Source organism: Caloenas nicobarica, chromosome 4, assembly GCF_036013445.1.
Source record: "Caloenas nicobarica isolate bCalNic1 chromosome 4, bCalNic1.hap1, whole genome shotgun sequence".
In the NCBI taxonomy this organism is placed as follows: domain Eukaryota; kingdom Metazoa; phylum Chordata; class Aves; order Columbiformes; family Columbidae; genus Caloenas; species Caloenas nicobarica.
In genome coordinates, this window is record NC_088248.1 from 72,860,992 (window position 1) to 72,884,125 (window position 23,134).

The following is a 23,134-nucleotide window of genomic DNA, read 5'->3' on the forward strand; positions in this document are numbered from 1 at the left end:
TTAAACCAGAAATCATGCACCAAACCAGTAACACCATAGAATCATAGAATCATTTAGGTTAGAAAATACCTTTAAGATTATCAAGCCCAACAATGAACTTAGCACTGCTAAGTCCACCTCTAAACCATGTCCCTAAGTGCCACATCACCTGGACATAAAGCACTGCACGCCATTAATGCTCTTACTGCATCCAGTCCCCATATGCCAGCCTCATATCCCACCTCTGATCTATCAATTGCTGCAGTTTAGTGGCCAAGGAGATATCCAAGGTGAGGACCAAGGTGAGGATCATCTTATGGACGTGGCAACACCACCAGACTTGTTCAAAGTATTGCACGGGATTCACGGCAGCAGTCACCACTTACCTGCTTGTTCAATAAATGTCCTCGCAGCTGCCAAGTCCTTCTGGCATGAGGAGCCCTGTCCTGCACAGGTACCTCCCAATCCAAACATTTTCAAGCCACATTTTATATCAACTAAAGTTGCCAGGGGTTGAAAGGCTGTCTACTGAGTATCAAATATACCGTGTGTAATAATTTGCCCCATAAAGCCATATTCTTCTTTCTCTCAAGGGTTTTCTGTTGCTACTGGGTGGTGGGATCAGCAGAGCAGCAAACGAGCAGTAGGACCTTTCCTACCATTTCTACCCTTGAACATTGACCATGAAGTAGCTTTGGGGATTGGAAGTAACCCTTCATAGACCAACACAGCCACATTTGCATGACAACTCCCCCCAGGCTCAGCTGAGCGCCTCCATCTGCCCCACAAGAACAGAAATGCTCCCGCTTGGGCTGACCCATCAGTATGTCCATGGCAGGCTGGTGTTGGTCCCCATGGTTCCTATTCATCATCCCTGCTCTAACTGGGCTATTTCCATACTGAAATGGGATAGGCAAAGCAAAGACCTCTGCCCAAACCAAGTTGACTCAATGCAAGCCAAGTCTCATCAATAACTCCCAACCACGTACTCCTGAGGATATGCCTCAAGGCAGACCCCAGCCTATGGGTTGTTTCTCTGGAGAGGTGAACAAAATTCCCATTAACATGGATTAGGGTGGTCAACATTTATCCTATTGCTGTGCAGAAAAGAGAATTGACATTGCACGTTAGTGCTGTTGAAGGCACTGCTGGGATGCTGCAGACAGAGCCCAGAATGCAGATTAACCTTTTGGTGATGGAAACAATTTTTCAGCCTAAACCATGCAGCAGATATAAATAGGTAAATGTTGAAGCAGAAATCACTGCCTGAAGTTTTCTGATACAGTGGTATCAGAAAAAAGTCCCTGTTTCATCTGCCCTCCATGCCAAGGGCTGAGATGACGCACCTTGGAGTGTCGGGATGGCAGTGCCTAAATCAACCCATTAGCCAATGTGCATCAACACAAATCAGCCATAAAGCTGCTTGCAAAGGTCAGAACTAAATAGGAGATCCACCTTCTAAGCAAGACAATGTGGATCCCTCTTCTTAGATGGCTGCTTTGATGAATACAGTTGTCACATATACGCACATGCACACACACAAAACTATAGAGAGAGGGTTTCCACCTTGGTTTTCAGATGTAGTATTTCACAGACTAACGTATTTCAGTGGGAATTCCCCTATTTCTGCCCCTGCCCTGCTATATGTCACAGTGGCACCAGTTACACTGCAGCTCTAAGATGTGTATTGTAACTATTAGTAATTGTATTCACTTACTCCATATAAAAATATCAGCACAGTAGCATGAATGATTTGTGTAATGATATATTTGCTGTTATTAGGACCTAATATGTTATGCCTGTAATTACACAGTATGTCCCATATAATAGGCTTGGAATTGCTGTGTAAATTTTGGGTAATTGCAGAAAACTATGCTACAAACAGGTCCCCCTAGACCGATTCAAGCATTCACTACCAGGAAATAACCATTATTAAAGGCTCTGCAGTAGACGAAGTGATAGACTGAAAGCCAAAAGCCATATGAATGTACAGCAGTAATGATAGAAAAAGAAAAGAAAGAGCAGGCAGGTATATTAGGGGGAGAAATAACCAGTGCAGGGGAGAAAGAGAAGTACCAGTCCAGGTAGTGTTGATCCCTAGGGAACATTTCTTCTAACTCTGATTTCAGCAATACTCTGGCAAAAATACAAAGAACCTCCAGTGGGTGCAACATAAGCTTCAAGTAGCACAAGCTCATTCAGATGGAACTGTTTCAAAGGATTTAGAAGCCATTCTCCTCATTAAAAAAAGAAAGTTATAACACTTGCATCTAGATTAAAGTCTGCCAGAGGTCATTACAGCTTAATGCATAGTCAGGCTTTTCTAAATCGGCTGGAAACTTTGACATTGATTAAAATTTATCCCTTCCTTCCCAGATCCAAGAGCTTTTCCAGATTTCATTGCACTTTTTTTTTTTTTTTTTGGTGAAGCTGATCCTTCCCCTCCTAACTGCAATACCTGCACATCTTCCATCTAAAATCAATAGCAATACCACGGTCCCCCATGGGCTTCTTGTAGTTGTGAGTGTTTCTCCCAAGGATGGGATGTGATAGGAAGAAATGAGATCAACCATTTTTATGGCTGAGTGAATACTTACGGGCTTTGAGGGCTTTCTCATGGTCATGAACCTCAGAACAACTTCTGATTATTTTAATTGCACTGCAGCCTTCCAGCTTTGTCATCTACGCTGCCAACTTCTATTAAGGTTCCATTAAAAGTCAATGAAACACAGGGCTTTTTACAATACCCTTGGAAGAACAATTTCCCTTTCTGGATACAGTAAAAAAATTCTGCCAAAAATACATCTTTTTGCTTAAAAAAAGAGAAAGAGACAATTTCGAGCAGATAAAAATATTTCATAAAATGTTGTCAGACTGTCTCAGCCAGAAACAATCCAGAAAAGGCTAATTTTCAAAGCAAAACATTGATTTTTCCTTCCCGCCTGTCATAGTCACATTTGTTTCCACTTGGTTATGAAAAGGCCTAGATATCAGACAATATTTCACCTTGTGTAGAGCTAAGTGTTTTGTTCAGATGAGAACGTTTTCCACAACGCTTGGTCATTGATAGATGTTTGGTAACTGAATTTCACTGTTATTAGTTTTACCTTTTCCTTCAAGGATCCTGAGATCTCTTTTCTTTAAGTGTAACTAAGCAACAGAGAGAAGGACAAATCCTGCCCTCAGATATAACCAGGTGAATTCAAGCAAATCCTGATTGAAACAAAATAGGTAGTAAAAGATAAAACCCGAAAGGAGAATAAAATTTAACCCTCAGTTACACATAGAATAAACTTGCCAAGACACTGTTTTAGAAGTTTTAACCCACAATACACCAATAACTTCTAATTTGGGGGCATCCATGCCTGTGTTTGATCTTCCTGAAGTTTATGGGACTTCTTGTAGCATTAAGCACAAGTAACCAGTTTGGTTCCCCAGCGACCCAGCGTCAGGGGTGGGTTTTGCGCAGTGAAATATCACATAGCTTCAAATATTGGTGGATATTAAAATTATAGTAAATTCCTGTCCCCAAGACTATCTTCCTCCTCATTTGGCACATTGCTCTAAAAAGAGATGACCAGGGCTGGTCCACATCCCACACACATAAGGGAGCATAAAACATGGGCTTAAGTATAAGGGTCTTTGCAACAAAGAAGGTCCCATTGCTCTACCCCTTTCCATGATACACATTACATTAGTATAACATATAACTCATTAATTAGACCATAAATCACTCCTGGGCTTGCTGTCTTGAGGAAAGCAAGGGAGTTTTTTTGGAAGAAGCCTGAAAGGGCTGAAAGTGAGACAAGTTGGCAAGACCCACGGGCAGGCTTGAGCCTGTGATTGAGGAGCCCCTGACTGAGGAGCCAGCAGAGGAGGATGGGACTGCGGGGTGAACAAGACCCTGAACAGCCAGGGCTGGTGTGGGGAGAGCTGTGGTGGACTGAGGTCTTTATCTCATCAATTGCACATGTGTTGGAGCAACCACGAGGCTGACACAGAGTATGGAGTGGGTGCTCCTTGCAAGAGTGATGCTCTCTGCGTGAGCTGAATGGAGAGGATCCTGCACAAAAATACTGTATAATGGTCAGAGACCATCACGAGACATAGGTTTGTGAAAGAAAAATGAAGATGGGAGATAGAATCATATAATCATTTTGGTTGGAAAAGACCTTTAAGATCATGAAGTCCAACCATTAACTCAACACAGTCACTAAACCATGTCCCTAAGAACCTCATCTACACGTCTTTTAGACACCTCTGGGGATGGTGACTCGACCACTTCCCTGGGCAGCCTGTTCCAATGCCTGACAACCCTTTCTGTGAAGAATTTTTTCCTAATATCCGAATTAAACCTCCCTTGAAGATAAAACTTCCATTCTCTCCTAACTTCTCCATGCAGGAGTTCATAGCCTCAGTGCAGTTTATAGGCAAATACGCTACCTACACACTCCAACACTGACCTGGGTTTTACAGACTGCACGTTTGCACGTCTACGACTCAAACCTAATTGCGATGACCTCACATAAAATAGTAATAATCAACTATCAATAATACTTTGAGAATTGGCCAGGGGAAATAAAGAGAAAATGCTCATTCTTAATAAAAACTGGTCCTGAGGTCGGGAAATTGAACCTTCTGCTAGTATTAGTTACAGGAGCCAAAAACATTGCTGCTGAATATTTCTGGGGAGCATATACTTTATATACTTGAAAGATACTCGTTAACATCAAGTTCTGGTAATTGCACAAACATGGAAAATAAAGGCAGAAATCATAAAGATTTCCTTTTCCTCTGGTAGCTAATAAGCCCAGGGTATATTTACGTACAAGCAGAGCGCTGTCTTCATCCCAGCCTCCCTCCTCCCTGCATCCCCAGGACGCAGCCCTGTGTGCAGTTAACTGACATTTCCCTAATGAATCAAACCATTTGCTCCAGAAACACAAGATGCAGGGCCAATATTTTCAAAAAGCTGCCTTTAAAGCTCTGGCAGCAATTTAGTGTGGTCATGTTTCCGAGTGTGAAGTTCTTCATGTATGAATGCTTGCACTCAGGATTTATTTGCTTGGACTGCACTCACATCCATGCGGGGAGCATGACCGTGAACTCAAAGTTTTCCATGTGTTATCTACTAGATGGGGAAAAATGGGTTTAAAGGACTGAAAACTAGGTAAGGACTGGAAACCTGGTAAGGATTTGCAGATCTGGGGTGATGTTTAGTGCTATAAAACAGGGAATGAGTTAGAGAAAAAGAAAATGAAAAAAAAAAAAGCATTTACATGAAGCAAATCCAACAGCTTTACTACATTCACTACAATCTTTGATTGCGCAACACCAAGGGGGTGAGAAGTCTGTTTCTGTGCATGTCTAGGAGCACAGTGACACAAAGCATGGGGCACAGATCCTAGAGGTGGCCTCAGACCTGGAAAAAGTCTGACCCCATCAACATCATCCAAAATCAAGACTAATTAGTCCTTGTGGAAGAGTATCAGCTCTGGTGCTGCCATGTTAACATGACATGAGACTGCCATCAGGATCTGAACGGGGACCTGCCGTTTGGATGTATTAAGTCTTGCTGACCTTGCTTGGGGATCTCTAACATGTCCCTGCCTCACACCTCATCTGTTATCTGCTTAGAAGGGAAGGAACACAGATCAACCTGAGCAAGGTGTTTGCAAGATGTATTTTTGAATTATTAGTGACATGAATTGTCTGGGATGTACATGCTCCATTGTGCACACTGTAGGTGCAAAATAGAAAGATGCTCTTTGCCTCAGCCCACATGCAAATCTCCCCCAGCTCTTCACCACCCCACCACCCCCACACACATATTCAGAATTTTCTACTTTAAAAGAAATGCCCAATTTAATACAGAAGCGAAACCACCAAGAGTCTTGCAGCTTTTATGGAGAAAAGTGTGCTTGCTCAGGAAGCGTGAAATTAGAAGCTCTCGAGCGTGCATTTTGCCCGGCTCCATACCACGTGCACCTCGCCTGCTCCGCAATGAGTTCACCAATTCGCTCCATGGCCTCATCCTGCAAACATGCACCCCTGCAAAGTGAGGCTTACTCATGGAAACACTATGCCTGCATTCCCCTGAGTGAGCGGGTCGGGAGGAACCTGCTCCCCAGGCTGCCCTGGGGACGTGGCTGGCACCGTCCGAGCCGTCAGCCTGGCATGGTCGGGAGGGCTCCGGCAGCACAGCGAGCCACCAGGCCTGGCCAAGAGTGTGGGATCTCACATGCTCTGAAGGACACCCTCTGGCCATGCTCGAGGCCACACTTGTGTGTTTTCTGGCAACACAGGTATCAAAATCTCTCCTTTAAACAAAGTGGCTTCAAGCAGCTCTCAACAGGCTCCAGAGATGTACCCAGGAGTTTTACTAAAAGCAACTCGCCTTCCCATTCATCCCTGTGTTATCAGAAGTCACTTTGTGGTGTATTTTCCTTAGGGAAAATTGGATGTTATTGTTCCCCAGCCCCCTCCAACAGTCTTCAAGTCCCCCTGGCTGAGTGTGACACAGACAAAATGGGCTCCTGCCAGCTGACCCCAAATCACAACAGTGCCTCACACATTTGCAAGCTTGCGTGACGGTCGGTCTCCCACTCCTCAGCTTCATGGGTCAGGCATAGCAAGGCAAGCTGGTCCCTGATCCACAGACTGCATTTTCTGGGCCAAGACAGGATCACACCAGGTCTGGAAGCTACATCACCTCCCAGGACTCCCAGCTCAGACAATCTCCATGGAGGTCATAACCACATGCTGTGACATACGACCTTCTGTCCCTGCCTGTACACCCCCCCATCCCACGCTGGGAGGCTCAACATGCGCAATCTCACACTTTGGAAGAGACCTGAGAACATGCCCTTCTTTGAGAGATGGGGTAGCAAAAAATTGTTTGCTTGCATTTAAACCCAATAGGGTTTGAAAGGTTTATGTTCCCTGAGGACAAATCCCCCTGGATTTGAGGTTTGTCCCCACAACGACAGAGGCTGAGGTACTCTCCAGGACCTCAGAAATCCCCTGAGGACCACGGTGTCTTTGCAGAGCTTTGGAGAGCTCCTGCTGTGACCCCCTCCCGCATGGCTACAGCTCTATTGGTAACAGCGCACCAACGTGCATGTAATACATTCCAGACTCCTTTGGTTTGACTGATGCATATTTTGACATCTCAGAGAAAACATTTTGCAAGATGCACAGTCAAAGGCTCTTTCAAGCCGAGATGTTGTAGAAAGCTGCGTGAGTTCTCCAAGACACTATCTCTTTCTCTCTGCCAGCTGCTGTAATGAAAGCTCCCTGTGCAGGCCAGAAGATACAGCAGGGAATAACACATTCCTTTAAATAGCATCCTAGCTGGCTTGAGGAGGCCATGAACATTTTAACTCACTTATAATTTTCCTGTGGTTCAAGCCTCTCTCCCAGCAGCGGTCTGCTCTGGGCACCAGGGCCAAGCAAAGACATGGGAAGCCTTTAAAATGGCACTAGCTAACCCATGACCGCTCAGCAAAAACCCCTTTGATTGTAATAGAACGAGAATTTCACCTCTAATCCTGCTCAGTGTGAGCACTGAAACCTTTTGTTCTAGTTCCTCCAGTATTAATGATCTCTGTACACATTGTCAAACCCAAGACAGGTTGCCCAGAGACGTGGTGGATGCCCCATCCCTGGAGACATCCCAGGCCAGGCTGGACAGGGCTCTGAGCAAGCTGATCTGGGTGCAGATGTCCCTGCTCATGGCAGGGGGGGCACTGGATGAGCTTTGAAGGTCCCTTCCAACCCAACTATTCTGCAATTCTATGATTCTACATCCTTTCACAAGCAATACTGCCCTCCACACAATACCTACCCTGTACCTTAATTACCTGGAGGTAATTAGCACATGAAGACATATTGCTGGGGTCAGCAGAGGAGATGTTGTTCTGCCAGGGACTGATCTCAAAGAGGTCATCACTTCAATACCATGTGGCGCTGGCGAGAAAATGCTCCCCTAACATCTTCCACGTGACATTTTTTCCAGAGGCAAAGCCAGCTAAAGAGGTCCCTGAATGTCCTCCTCCTTCATACCCATGCAACCATCTGTAAACCAAGTCAGTGAAAGAAAACACTTAAGGTCAAGGGGCAAAATAATTAGTTGAGATTTTAAAAAGTGCACAGACCCCACTTGCAGCATGACCCACAAGCAATTGTTTTGGCACAGCAGCAGGACAGCAAACTGCCAAGCAACAGCAGGAAAATGTTTGGGGCTAACGAGAATTTGGATTATCTTAAAACAGCTTTGCTCAAGGAGAAAACTGAACAGGAGACTGTCTCCAGGATGACTGGAAGGAGCAGCATGAGTGCAATGTTAAGAGGCTTAGAATTTCCATATAGAAAGAGTTATTTAGAAAAATTCCCAGTTTCCCACCCCACAGGAGATTTTAAATAAAAACTGAAGATTCTGTGGCAACAGCAGTCTGCAGTATAAATAAGTAGTAAAAAGAGTAAAAATTGTTTTAGGGAAAAATATCAAAAAGATCATTTTCTCTGCTGAAAGCTGAAGTTCTTCCTCCCACCCCCCCCAAAACAAACAAACAAACAAACAAACAACAACAAAAAAAAAACACCAAAAAAACCCACACCCAAAAAAAGTTATTTTGCCACTCCTCAGAAAACCTGAAAAAGTATTATCACTTTTCCATGGGTGATTTTCAATTGTGCCCATCAGCTCACGTACAGGCTCTGGGATGTGTTTCTCTCTCATACAGGTCACTGAGCACCCAGTGTCAGTGTTTTAATCATATTACTGATGGCAATACTCTGATACAGCCATAGATTTGCGATGCTGAATATCTGTGTTGCCAGAGCATGTCTAAGGTGCTGGGCTTTCTCTCTGGTTTAATTTCTCTGCACTATCCCATGCTTCTTATCTTTCTCTGCCACCAACCCAAAATACATCCACTTCTTATCCCAGAGGTTTGATATTATGCAAATAATTGGTGGCATTGTAATACTTTTCAACATTGTGAGGCAAATGGTGTCAAACAGCCCTAAAACAAGTGTCCCATGTTTTACAGGGGCATTTTAAGGACTGTGCCTAAATTTTATTAGGTGTTTTCCTTTGCTACGCAGCTCTACAAAGGGTATTTTAAGTCACCCATCTTGTCATGGGTTTATTTGCTGGTCTAAATGATTTGTGTTGCATAGGTCTACCAGCAATCTGTTCAAGTTTATCACAGAATATTAGGAAAAAAGTTACAGCCTCATGGAAGTGTCAGCAGAACCAGATCTCTTAGCTGGGAAGATCTGGTTTCTTTATGGGCCTTTACCTAGAGAAAAAGGAAGTTCTTTATATTTGCTCTATAGTGAGAAATTTGGCCTCTTGGAGACCAGAGTTACCTTTCCTCGCTTATTTCCAGTGTTTGGGAATGGGTTAGTTTGTATTGAGCCAAACCACGGTCAAGGTTCCTCAAACCAAAACCACTAGTCATTTGCTAAAAATTCATCTCCATGCAGCATTTTCAGCACAAGGAGAGGGCATCAAAACAGCTTTTTGTGGGAGCAGAACCGCTTTCACACCTCAAGCTGCAGCTGTGTGAGAAAGGACTCTGGCTTTTAACCGTACTGTGATCTCTCATCTCTTCTGGTGATGGTGAGGACAGGTGGCCTTTTCCCTTTTCCCTGCTTTCCAAACCACAACTGCAGCAGCTGCAGCTTTTCAGTTCGTAAAGCAGCTCTTTGGCGAGTTTCTAATGAGGGTGTGCACCATGCCCTGTCACCACCCCAGCACAATGGGGACCAGGACACACCGACAGCACACTGCCTCTGGGAGAGGACCTATGTCCTACATGCACTGCCACCAAAACAGTGACAGCATCAGGCATGGACCTGCTGCTGTGGGGTTCACCATCACCCACAGATGTTTGGCCTTCCAAGCTCATCCAGTGCCACCCCTGCCATGAGCAGGGACATCTGCACCAGCTCAGGTTGCTCAGAGCCCCGTCCAGCCTGGCCTGGGATGTCTCCAGGGATGGGGCATCCACCACCTCTCTGGCCAACCTGGGACAGGCTCTCACCACCCTCAGGGTAAAAAATTTCTTCCTCGCATCTAGAATGAATCCCCCCTCTTTTAGTTTTAAACCATCATCCCTTGTCTTATTGTAACAGGCCCTTCTAAAAAGTCTTCCCTCTTTCTTATAGGCCGCTTTTAAGTACTGAAAGGTGGCAGTAAGGTCTCCCCAGAGCTTCTCTTCTCCAGGCTGAGCACCCCAACTCTCTCAGCCTGTCCTCCCAGCAGAGCTGTTCCAGCCCTATGATCATTTTTGCGGCCTCCTCTGGATGCCCTCCAACAGGTCCATGTCTGTCCTATACAGAGGGTTCCGGAGTTGGACGCAGAACTCCAGGATTTTTGAGGATTGTGAATGTCGAGGGTTTGAAGCAGGTGCTTAGAGACATGCAAAGCAGCCAGATTAGGCACCAAATTTATTCATTTGTGAACTTCCCATCTCAGGTGCCTCACACAAATGCTGACCAGACATGGTCACCTATCTTACTCTTCCCTGCCCCTTTCCCTGAAATTACACATAGCTCTCAACACCATACTTGGTCCGCTCCATGCCTTGCACAGAAAAACTCCATTGACTCCAAATCTTTCAATTCTTTCCTCACCTTCCACATGACTTTCACCCATGTTTTTCTCACCCCATGCTATCATCACCCATGGGGCAGTTCAGTCTCTTTTCTGTCTTCTGCCCAAGGAATGGAATGACATGAATGAATGATGTATCCAGGAGATTATTATCCCAGAAAAGCCTGAAGCACAGACGTATTCCTGCTCTGGGCTGAGCTCATACCATACTAGCACGCAGATCGTTTTATTTAATTTGGGGATCTTCCTATGACACTGCATTCAGACCCACATCAGCTGCACCCAAGCCACAGACAATTTCAAATATTAAGTGATGGCAACATTTTAAATGCATGCACAAGACAAAGCACTGCAGAAACACCTGCAACGTATTCCTTGCATGTCAGCCTATCAAACAAGGAGGCAGCTCATTTCTGGATGTGTCGTCAGTGGAGAGCACATTGTAGAGTATCTACCCTGTTTCCTCAAAAATAAGACAGGGTCGGTATTAATTTTTCCTCCAAAAGATGCTTGCTTTTTTACATGTATAGCTGCCTGGACACTATTTAAATTGACTTTTTTAAATGAACTGTAACTAGGGCTTATTTTTTGAGTAGGGCTTGTATTTTGAGCATCCTCAAAAATCCTGAAAAATCGTGCGAGGGCTTATTTTCAGGTTAGGTCTTATTTTTGGGGAAACGGGGTAGTCTGACATTGGAGCTGTAGTGTGTTCTGCATTATCGCAATCATTTCACTGCCTGAAACCCTACAAATTATAAATCTACTTAACATGAGCACCCAAACCCTATAGACTGGCCTTTCCCAACCTCTGCACACCAACCTTTCCATCCAGCTACTGCTCACGACCTCAGTCCTTGCAAAGCCTCAACCAGTTTGTTCAACGCGGAGACACCACTTTCCCCAGGACAGTGGGATGGAGAGGAGGAGAAGTCACCCAACCCTCAGATGAAGGCTGGTACCTGTGGAGGTCCCAGCCAGGGACCCCCCCAGGGTTTACCATCCCCCTGGGTGAGAAGGAGCAGCTATAAGCACATCCATCGCTCAGCTGCAGGAGCCTGCAGCCCGGCGAATTAAGTCTTCAGCAACCACTAAACTCACAAATAGACAGTAGGCGCCAGAATCCTCAGCTGTGGCTCTTTGGACTACACTGGATTTATGCTGATTTAAGCCAGCTGAGGATCCGCGCCACCGGGCCAAGTCCTGCTGGCCTACCTCAGGCTGATGGCTAGTTGACGTGACTGATGACTAAGATTTCCATTTAGCGTAACTCAAAGCATGAGCAGTGCCTATGTAGTGCTACCATTGTTGACTCCAGCCTTTTGTCTCGGGATGTAACCGATAGGCCTAATAACCAAAATCATACTGCATGCATTCATTCACCCTCTTCGCAAACAGCATGTTATTGAGCTCAGTGGTGAAAAGGCATGCACAAACACAATGGGGCTGGGATTAAGCCCAGCTGCATTACCAAAGTAAATACTTTTGCTGCTGACAGTTCGTCTGTAGGGATTTGGAGAAAAGTTTTGTGCATCTACTTAGGCAACATATGGTTTTATTTTCCCTGTTAACAAAAACAGTAGTGGTCAAAAGTCAACACCCTCTGATGACTGGTGGCCAATGTGGAATGGGCTTGGTGGTCTAAGTCCAGTTCCTTACATGTCCACATAAAAATGACCATTTTCCTGCATTCCTCTCTCACTTGGCACTGAGGTTTACAGTCTCCGCAAGGAAGTCAAGGGGTTTTTGAGGTTAATCTCATCTGTCCTCCTTACTGATTGAAAGCAATGGGTGACATGGTTCGGGTTAAGATACTTTGTTAGCTTCTTTAATTCCCCTTGTGATGAAAACCCCTCCACAATCTGTTTCCTTGAAGCCTGAAAAGGGTCAGAATTAATCCGCATTAACCAGCAGACGGAGCATGCCAGCTAGTCAGACTTCTAAAGCAAACACAGAGCCGATGAGGACGAGCATCTTGCCAAGAACACAAGTGTTCTGAATTTAGCCCTTCATCTCCGAGCTGAACGCATACTGTTCTCCAAAGATCTCTGCAACACTCAATCAACAGCTGGTCACCTTCACATCTGAAACTGAGAAGGAAATCCACAAGGGCCTGGCTTTATATTTGGCGATGACTTCAGTGTGATGGTAAAGGGCAAAAAGTTGTCCGGGTTCCACGGGTGCCCATCTCACATAGCTCCAGTGAAGTAATTGGCAGATACTGGCACTCAGCATCACTGGGAAGAAAAAAAGCTGACCACCACCACCACCACACCCTCCAGAGCTGATCGCCCTAAAATATTTTAGAGCTTTCAAGGTGCAAACAGGCCTTGTCTACACTGAGGTAATGAAATTACAGCAGCTAGAGCACAACTGCTAACACAAAGCATTTGCAGCCTCAGAGGCAGCTCGAGAGCTGCAAAGGGGTATTAACTTGACCCGCCACATGAAGTAATTGTTTTTAAGGGAGTGTATCCAAGCTGGAACACAGCAATGCAGAACATGCACACTAAGACAGGTGTAATCTCAGGCACGGTGGGTGGGAAGCAAGGCTGGAAAGTCACAACTAAGAAGCCAAGAGGTGTTGCATAATGCAGACTTCCCTGCCAAGACAAAGGTAGTTTTATTGAGAGCCAGATCCTGCACGATGCCCAGTTACTCCCACAATATGTTTGCCATCCTCAGATGCTACTGACATCCCTGGAAGCTAAAGGTCCAAAGTATTTGAGCAGGACCGGTTGTGATAGGACAAGGGGTGATGGTTTTAAACTAAAGGAGGAGGGATTCAGGCTACACATGAGGAAGAAATTCTTTACACTGAGGGTGGTGAAACCCTGTCCCAGGTTGCCCAGAGAGGTGGTGGATGCCTCATCCCTGGAGACATCCCAGGCCAGGCTGGACGGGGCTCTGAGCAACCTGAGCTGGGTGAAGATGTCCCTGCTCATGGCAGGGGGGGCACTGGGGGAGCTTTGAAGGTCCCTTCCAATCCAAACTATTCTGTGATTCTATGATTTTGCAAGGGATGCTCAAACCTGCCCATGGACAGCCAGTGATGGGCAAGCAGCCAGGGCTGGAGGAGCTGAGCCATGAAGAGAAAATGCCACAGCTCAGGTGGACATGCAAAGGGAGCTCACAAACGGGCCACCACAGTCACATTGTCGCACATGCATCCATCCACAGAGGAAGAAGGTAAAGCCAGAAATTGTTTCTGTTCCTATGAAAGACAATCGGTGAAAACAAAAGTTCATCTTAACATTTTTCTGCAGAAGTTTGGGAGTTTTCATTCAAAAAGCAAAAACCGAAAAATGTTCGGTTTCTGGCAGTCAAAAACTGGAAACTTTCTGGCCACAAACCAAAACAATTTGGGGTTTCTGGGGTTTGGTTTTGTTTGGGGTTTTCGCCAAACTCCTCAGCTTACTTTTGCCAAAATGTCTGCACATTTTTCAAGCTTTTTCTTCCTCAATGAAAACCCTAAATTTATTGTTGAAATTGGACATTTCCCACAGATTTTTTTCTTTTTTTTTCTTTTTTTTTCTTTTTTCTTTTTTTTTTTAACAAGAGCATTTTCATCAAAAAGAATGTTTTAAATGAACAATTTCATCCTGCTCTGTAAGCAGATCCCTTGGAGAGAGTATCACACCCTCTACTTTTATCTCCTCTCCCCAGCTCACTTTTCTCACCCGTGGGACCCAGGGCTGTGACCATGGTGTGGTTTTGACCACCATGTGGCCAACCTTTACAGCTGTGGAGCAGCCATGCTGGCCTTCCCGGCAACAAACAACTCTAAGGTGGGAATAGTTTGAGCTTTTTCTATGAAATACCAAGTATCTCTGTGAAAATAAGGAAATGTAGCAAAGGAAAATAAGTATCTGGAGTCTAGATTCTGGTCTGGGTCTAGGAGTCTATCTGGAGTCTAGGTCCTGGTACTTGGACCACACTTAGGCCTATGGTTCTGGGAGATGAATGTGCTGTTACCTGTCCTCTAAAGTGCCCAAACATCATTTACCCACAGGTTCGTTAGAGCTGCTGGCCCTGTGTCCACCATAAGCTCCACGAAGTACACAATTCATACAGTCTGCATTAATATTCAAGGTCTGGCACAGGAAAGGTGGACATGAAAAATGGACAGGAAAAATTAGATATTATGGACTCCTGACACAAACACAATGCTAGCGACTAAGAAGAAAATTAAAAACTTTAGTATTTTTCTACCCCGAGCATCGAACTCAGAGATGGAGCTGAAGAGTGAACCCAGCTCAGAACTGAGAAGGTGTTTGCACGCTGTCTCTGGGAATAAATTTGATCTGACCGAATGCTGAAACCAGAAATTGCACCAAAGTGAGGGAAATTTGGACTGGAGTCTGAGTCACAGAGTTTCAGACTGCACTTTTATGAGGCAGATCCAAACTACAATAACAAATCTCAGCTTCCTGAAGTTTTGTGAATGTGAATTTGGTCCGGGTTTTGAATTTCACTCTTCCAACCAGTCTCTCGTTAAATGGCCATTGAAAGAGCCATTCCTTGCCCAGTTAAAACTAAGATATCTTGGAGTCTTTATAACAAAGTAGACCCATTTCAATGGCTACTTTTTTTCCTGGAAATAACCTCTTTTCTTGCTTCCAAGGTCTGTTTGGATGTTTTCTTTGATTGGGCCACTGAATTAGGTGTTTGATGACCCTACCAGAGCTGGGACTACTGTGAGGAAGGGCAGGAGAAGGAAGGCCAACACAGGCAGGGCAACCACGCAGGTCAGTTGCAAGTGGGAGAACATGCCAGGAGGGACAGGGGAGGCAAGGAGTCTCAAATTTAGGCAAAAATGGGATTGCCATAGAGAAAAAATGCCCGCTTGGAGGACTTCCGAGCAGGATGTTTGGAGGGATCAGTCAAGAAAAGAGCTGATGACAGGAAGAGATGGACTTGGGGTGGATTGGAGAAGGGAAGGAATAAGGAACATGTGGGTGAGGAGGAGGCAGGTCAGGGGCTGGCTATGGGGATGAAGGGATCTGTCAGGCGTTGGGGACAGGTCAGGGATAAGGAGGAGGGTCTGAGAGGCTGGTAAGTTCTCACGGATCAGGTCAAGAGAATGGGGTAATGAAGGATTAAGAGGGCTGGGTGGTTAGTGAGGAAGAGGAGCAGATGAGGTTTTACTTTTCTTTTCTTTTTTTTTTTTTTTTTTGCGTTTGGATAATAATGGCCCTCACGCTATTTTTTTATCTGATTTTCAGCAAAGTTTACTTAAGCCTTGACATAGTGCAACGCTGCCTGTCAGCTGAGCCATGGTTAACAGTGCTGTCCCGTAAGCCCAAGACAAGCAAGGCAAGGGGAATAAATTAGTTTAAATCTCTGCAAAAGGTTTTCCAGTTGAAAGAGGGTGAAAGCATAGGCACAGTAAATTACCGTGATTCAGCTCAGTGTTAAGTCACGCATCCTGCACATACAGAAGAGACACTCTGTCATTAACACAAACCTAGAAAGAAGCTAAAGCATCAATACCAGCACAGGCTGGTTTTAGAGGCCCTTAAGATGAGCAGTTAGCCTGGAAGGGGAGCTGGGGCTGCTTGTGATGAAAGCCTCACACATGGAGAGGTGGGGGAAATGCCAGACAGCCCTGGGAGAGAAGGAAATATTTATATTGGTTTACTCTGACATTTGAACTGTAATGTCCTCATAATAAACCGTGCCCCAGGAGTGGGTGATATTTGGATTGTCTCGACACCAGACAGTGAGAAACCCAAGAAGGGGAAACTGAGGCAGGGTCAAGGTTTGACATCCAGCTGTGTAAGCTCCCTTCATGGTCCTTTATCAGGACTCTTTTCACCCATCATGTACTCACATAGTTAAGAGGATCTAGGAAGCTACAATTCCTTTGCTTTCCAAAGCCATTACTCAGGAAAAGACTAATTAAGTGGCGGTGTTATTACAGCAGGTCCTCGAGTCTCCGAACACAACCAACAGCGATTAAGCAGGCGTCAGCTACTGGGCAGGATTTCCCACTGCCCAGCTGTGTAATTATCACGGCAGCTAAGCCAAAATCGTTTGACAAAGAAAACCAGCTGCAGGCTGCAGGTCTTGGAGATAGCACGTGTCCAGCGGAGAGAGAAACAATAACCACTTCTCCTCTGTATTTTTCCAAAAGAAAGATCAACGAAGACAAGCATGCCACATTCCTAGAGGAGCAGAGAGCAATATCAATTTCTGGGGAGCACCTGGAATAAGAATCAGGGGTACAATACACATTGCTGCAATTTTCTTGGAGAACCGAATGTTCACTGCTGCCTCCTTCACCCAAGGACATGGAGCTGGTAAGGAGGGAGGTTTTGTTGTACTGTTTTGAAATATGGACCCGTGCTGCAGCATCATCCCTGCAGAGAGAGAGGATGCCTTTAATATCCCAAATAAAGCACTGACGTGGACTTTGAGTGATGGAAAAGCTTTGGGTTTGTTTCCTGAATGGAGAAGCCTGTGACCATACATAACCTACTGCCTCAGTTTCCCCATCTCTAAAATCATAGGATCATAGAAATCATTTTTGTTGGAAAAGACCTTTAAGATCAAGTCCAACTGTTAACCTAACACTGTCCAGTCCATCACTAAACCATGTCCCTAGAACTTCATCTACACGTCTTTTAAACACCTCCAGCGATGGCAACTCCACCACTTCCCTGGGCAGCCTGTTCCAATGCCCGACAACCCTTTCCAGAAGGAAATTTTTCCTAATATCCAATGTAAACCTCCCCTGGGACAACTTGAGGCCATTTCCTCTCATCCTATCGCTTATTATTTGGGAGAAGAGACCAACCCCCTCCATGCTACAACCTCCTTTCAGGCAGTTGCAGACAGTGATAAGGTCTCCCCTCAGCCTCCTGTTCTCCAGGCCGAACAGCCCCGGGTCCCTCAGCTGCTCCTCATAAGACTTTTACTCCAGGCCCAACTGACAGCATCTGTGTTAGCTGCCTCACTGGTTGTCTCAGCCACATGGCATGATGCCTTCAGCCAAACTGTACAGAGCCCACCCCACAGCTTGAGGGTTTTCTCCTGCCTGTCTGTGCCACCAGATGCACCTTCAAGAGATGTCTTCCCTGTCTGTGGTCGCGAGGCTTTTGATTGCCTGTGAAATGGCCATTAGCATCTCCAAAACTGTTCTTCCCTCCCAGCCACAAGCTGTGTGCCAGCAGGGATGGCTGATACACAGAGAGGAATAGAGAGGCAAACACAAATTGGGCTGCCAGTGTGTGTGGGGGAGAGGAAATGGAGTTATTTGGAAGAGCGTAAGCAGCTCCTTGCCATGGATCAACAGAGTGTTTAATGGTGTAGCATGACCAACGCAGGATAAGGGAAGATGTTGCAGCTGAGGAATGTACCACTGCCACCATCACCGGCATAGTGACATGTCCACCATGCAAGCTACCCACCAGGCTCAGCTGACCTGTGTAGGTAGAGTCTTCCCCTGGTTGTTTCAGGTAAGTAGGTGTCGCAGCACATCGCAGCATGGTGTAGATCTGGCTGTGAGGATCTCAACATGAGTCGCACATCCAGCACGTGACAACGGCCAGGACTGGACACAGGACCCACCTGGACCTCCTGACATGAAGGATGGTGTGAGAGGCAAGGTCCTTTGAAAAGAAGGACAAAAGACAACATTTTCTAGAGTAGCAGCACAAAGACATCTATCTCCATTTATATGTTCCCTACCCAAGCCCAATTTCATATCACCATCCAAAGCTCTCTCTTCGCTCTCATCTGAATTTATTTGGAGCAATTCTCTCCCTTCTTTCAAACAGCCTGACAGGACCTTTTCAATAGGTGCCTCATGAACACTATTTGCTTGGTGGAGCCTGCAAGCAGGGACAGATCTCACTTCTGCTGCTGCACAGGGAACTCATTGCCTTCATGAAAGTCCGAGCCCCAGGCTCTAACCACATTCTCAGTGCCTGTGCAAATCTGCCAACCATTAGCAAATGCCTTCTCAGAGGGCTCTTCAGCCTGCAAATCCATTTGCACTTAAATTTCCGGCCGCACAGCACTTGGCCTAGATGAGTAACGAAGTGTGTGACCTTCCAGCGATCAAGCATTGCTAATATCTCAACTATTTCAAATGTTTAATAACTTAATTTAATGCAGTGAGAATGATTTAATTGAATGCACAATATCTGTAGCAGCTAATTAACCACAGTAGCCCAGAGAGGTCTTGGACTTCATACAGCCTTTCAATATAATTACAAATTTTTAAGAGTGAAATGAATCTAAATCCAGCCTGACAGAGCAATCCATCTTCATCTCCAGATAAAAGGTAGCACACGCGGTATTAACATTTAAACAAAAGCCATGGGCAGTGGAGAGAGACGAGGAGTATTAGCAGATGTGCAGAATGAATTACTAACAGCTCTGTGAGAGGGGAGGACGAGTGCGTTGGATTGTGCAGGTTGGACTTACAACACAGCCACTGACTTTGCTTGCTCTGCCTGGAATCCATGAGTTCAGACTTCATGGCAAAGGTCTTTTAGGTCTACCTGCATCTCCTCTGGAGGACCAGGGATGTTGTTACTGATTCAGCACAGCGCACACCAGCAAGCACAGGTGATAACACCTCTGCTTTTGTTAGAGTTGGTGTCTGCAGAAGTGGATCTGACCACAACAACCCCCTGACTCCTCTGTGCCTGTGTGGGCAAGAAAATGTCCCAATGGTCTTCTTGCACGCATCTTGTAGTGCCTCATCCTCTACCACCCTCTGACCCACCCCTGGAGCTTCTCCTAGAGATTTCCTCCTCTCACATCCTCCCAGAGATGGGTTATGTGCCATGGTTTTGCAGGGACATGCAGATTTGGGTACAGAGCTTGCAAGGTCAAAGTTTGACAACACTTGCTAGAGCCATGATGGGGATTAAACTGGACTTTAGGAAACTAGGTGGGATTCGTGGCCCCCTAGTGCAGCATTTCAAGTAGTTCAGGGGAGCTGGAGGAGTCTGCTTCTCTCCACTGGCTGTAAAACGCATCAGAGGTGATTCAGGAAAGGAATATGTCTGGGTCCATCCCACATGCAGAGCATCTCTACGCATAAAACTGTTGTTGGCATTAATGGATGCAACAAATGTGGCATGGGGTCGCTTCCTTGCAAAGCCCTGACATTCAGTAGTATCTGACCTGAAAACTCAACAACCATGAGATACCTTCTCAGACACCTCCTGGGTTACAATAACAAGAGGGAAAGAACATATTTGGAGTTTTAATTGGCTTTCTTGGTTTGAGCCTTCTGCGTTCGGAGAGCCTCTCCTGAAAGCCATGAAAGTGAGAAACAGATTTTAAGTGAAAGGTGAGATTTCTCCTTCAACAAGCAACCACCTGCCCTCGGCCACTTGGATGAGGCATTTTAAGCCCCTCTGGAACCTGTAGTACTGTAAAGCCAGAGCAGTTAATTTCCATGGAAGTGCTCCCAATATACACTGGTGTAAATAAGAGCAGGACTAGACTGACAGTAAAACATAAAATTAAAAAAAAAAAAAAGAAAATAAAACACAGATGTCCTATGATCGTGATAGTGGGTAGCATTAGTGGATATTAGTAGCTCAGAATAAATAGATAGGACATAAAGGAACTATTTGTTCTTGCTGTTAAGAACGTTTCAGATTCCTACTTAGCTTGTATCTGTCAAAGACATTTTTCCCCCCAAGAGTTTGTGAAACATTACCATAAATCTGTCCCATGTAGAATTTTAATTGCCGAGTTCAAAACTAGGCTGACTCTGCCAAATGTGATAGCATCAGCTGGTGGCGTCATTTGTCATTGTTACAGGCAAATAAACCAGTGAGTTAATCAAAGGGGATGAAAAATGAGGTGGTTTCATTTTTTGGAGTCCTGAATCCAATTCTTTCTCCTTTATTCTCACCAGTCTGCACCAAAATGCCAGCAGCACCAGCTGGCCAAAAGGCACTCATTCAAAAATCTATTGTAGACAACACATAGGCACATTCTCAGCTGATAAAATCAAGGACAACTGGAAGGAGATAATAGGGAGTAGGAGATAAAGAGAAAAAAAAACCCACCACATTCTCTGGACGGTGCAGCTGAAGGAGATGAGCAGATAGGCAATCACTGCTGCTCAAACAGCATTTCAGTCCAAGGCCCCTCCAGATCAAACTGACACAAGGTCTCTCTGGAAGGACAGAGTGGTGGAACATATTCTTTCAAGGGCCCCTTGAACTACTGCAGAAAACACGCAGAGATCGAAATCTGAATGGGTCCGGGAGTTTGGGAATCCCGTTTGTCAGCAATCTGCTGCCTGGAAGCTCAGATCTGGGCTTCTGCCAATCCTACACAGATCCCAGCCATGAGGTGTTGATTGACCACACAATCACTGCCCTTGTCTTTTCAGAAAGAAACAGTTGCCTGCAAATCTTTGCTCTTAATATGCCAGTGCTGGCCTTTAGCAGACTCAAAGTAGACGAGAAGATAACATTTTTTGGTCAAAAGGCACCCTGTTTATCTCCTTCTTAGATCCCTTTGGTGAAAAGACAGAAATTACTAACCAGACAGAGGCCTAATGTGTTTCATGTAGTACCTCCAACTGATAGAGCAGGGTCCCTAACACTCAAGGGATTTAGTCAAAGGTTTCTCTTATCTCAGACTCCTGGCTTCCCTGAACCACTGTGAAGAAGTGACGCGGCCAGCACCACACTGGAAGTCTGTGCAGAGATGTACAGGCACTCTCAAATGACCACAGCGGTGGGTTTAGCATTTGAAATGACAGTCGAGTGTACACAGTCGCAGCCTGTTACAAATGCAAAGTAAATGTGTGACTGGAACCTTTGCACCTTGCAACTGTCAATACGTGCTTCATGGTTGACCCCAGGACAGAGCACAGGTCTTCGGAGTCCATGGCCAACACCGGGAAGAGCATCTCTCTTCATTCTGAATACTTTGAAGACATCTTCTCATACTTTCTTTTCCCGCTTTGTTCATCCCCCACTACCTCTCCTAGCAAACTTTACTATGAATCTAAACTCAATAGTCCCGATCTTGCATTTGTGGAAAAATGGAAGACTAAGAGCAAAACAGGGTCTTCTGCACAGCTCCATCCTCATCCTCCACCCAACCATTCTTACCTCTGCCAAAAAAGCCCCAAAATCTTGCACACATAATAGTTGTCACTCCTCCTGCCTTTTCTGTTGCTTAGTTTTCCCTCTCTTTACTGAGAAAATCACACTTTACTTCCATCATTCCTCGGCCTGAAGTTTGTTCGGGCAGGATCAGAACAGACCTGAGTGAGGACCAGATGCTTCTCTACAACCAGCTGTGACTCCTTTTAACTCCATCTTCTTGGCAATTTCACATCCAGAGGTGAGCAGGTCTGGCCCTGCCCAGGTGCTGCTCTTCTGACTGGGGGGGTCTGATAGGGCAAGGTGAGCTACTCAGCTTCGCACTTAGAGATGCCGGAAGAAAAAAGCTGTTTTCTTCCTCCATATATATGGAATAGCTTCCTCAATAGATGTGGAAGAGGGGGAGGGAACAGTAACATTCCCTCTTCTCAGAACTCCCACAGTTTTTAGGACATTTAAAAATTCCCCAGAGAAATAAGTGCGGACTTAGCCCAGAACCCAACAGCATCTGTGAAAAAAACCAAAAGGGTAATTTGAAGAAAAACAAAGTTGGCTCTCCCAGGGCTTGATCTTATGTTCTCTGAATTTGACCTACCATCCACTAATGTGTATGAAAAAACCCTCCACAATGAAACATTTCTTCATAGGCAATTATCTTAATTTTTATTACACAGGAATTCCTTTTCCTGTCAGACGGGGTTTGGGTGAGCTGAGCGTGGCTCATGGCATCTCTAGTTCCTCCCAACAGATATCTCGGTGGATGATCTCACAGAATGTGCATTTCCCCTCCACACAAGTTTCAAAATGAGACCACATCCCTGCAGATTTCCTACAGCCTAGAGGAGGGTGCATCTGATTTGTCCCTCCAGCTCAAAAAGAGCAGTGGACAGACATGCTACGAGTTTTCAGGAAGCAAAGACTGAGACAGAAGAGAGAAATGCCATTCTAATAAACAAGTGGCAAGTAAGTATATGCTAGAAAGAAGGAACAAATTGCAAGAAAGAAGCAACATGAGGGCAACTTGGCATAATAACTGGTACAGTAGCAAGCTTCTGCAAGTAGGACATATGACCAAGGTGTCTTCTGTTTGCCTGAAACACAGCAAGTAGCACACTGGCATAGTCCATACAATAGCAATTGGCCTCAGAGGTCAAGTTATCCTACAAGACTTGAGATCATCTACTTTGCAACCAGTGAGAGATCCTACAGATTAATATCTTGAGCTTGTGTCTACTGAGGATAGTCTTTGTAGCCCCAGTTCTGGCATCACAGAGCACTGATCATGGTCTCAGACCCCAGTGCCCTGTGCCAATGGCTCACTACTTCAACATGTTCCCGTTCTGAAAGCAGAAACCAAACCGAAAACATGTGTCATCTTGCCAAAACTCACAACTCCACTCCAAATCTCATGACCTTTGAACTCCCAGATCCTAGAAGCAAA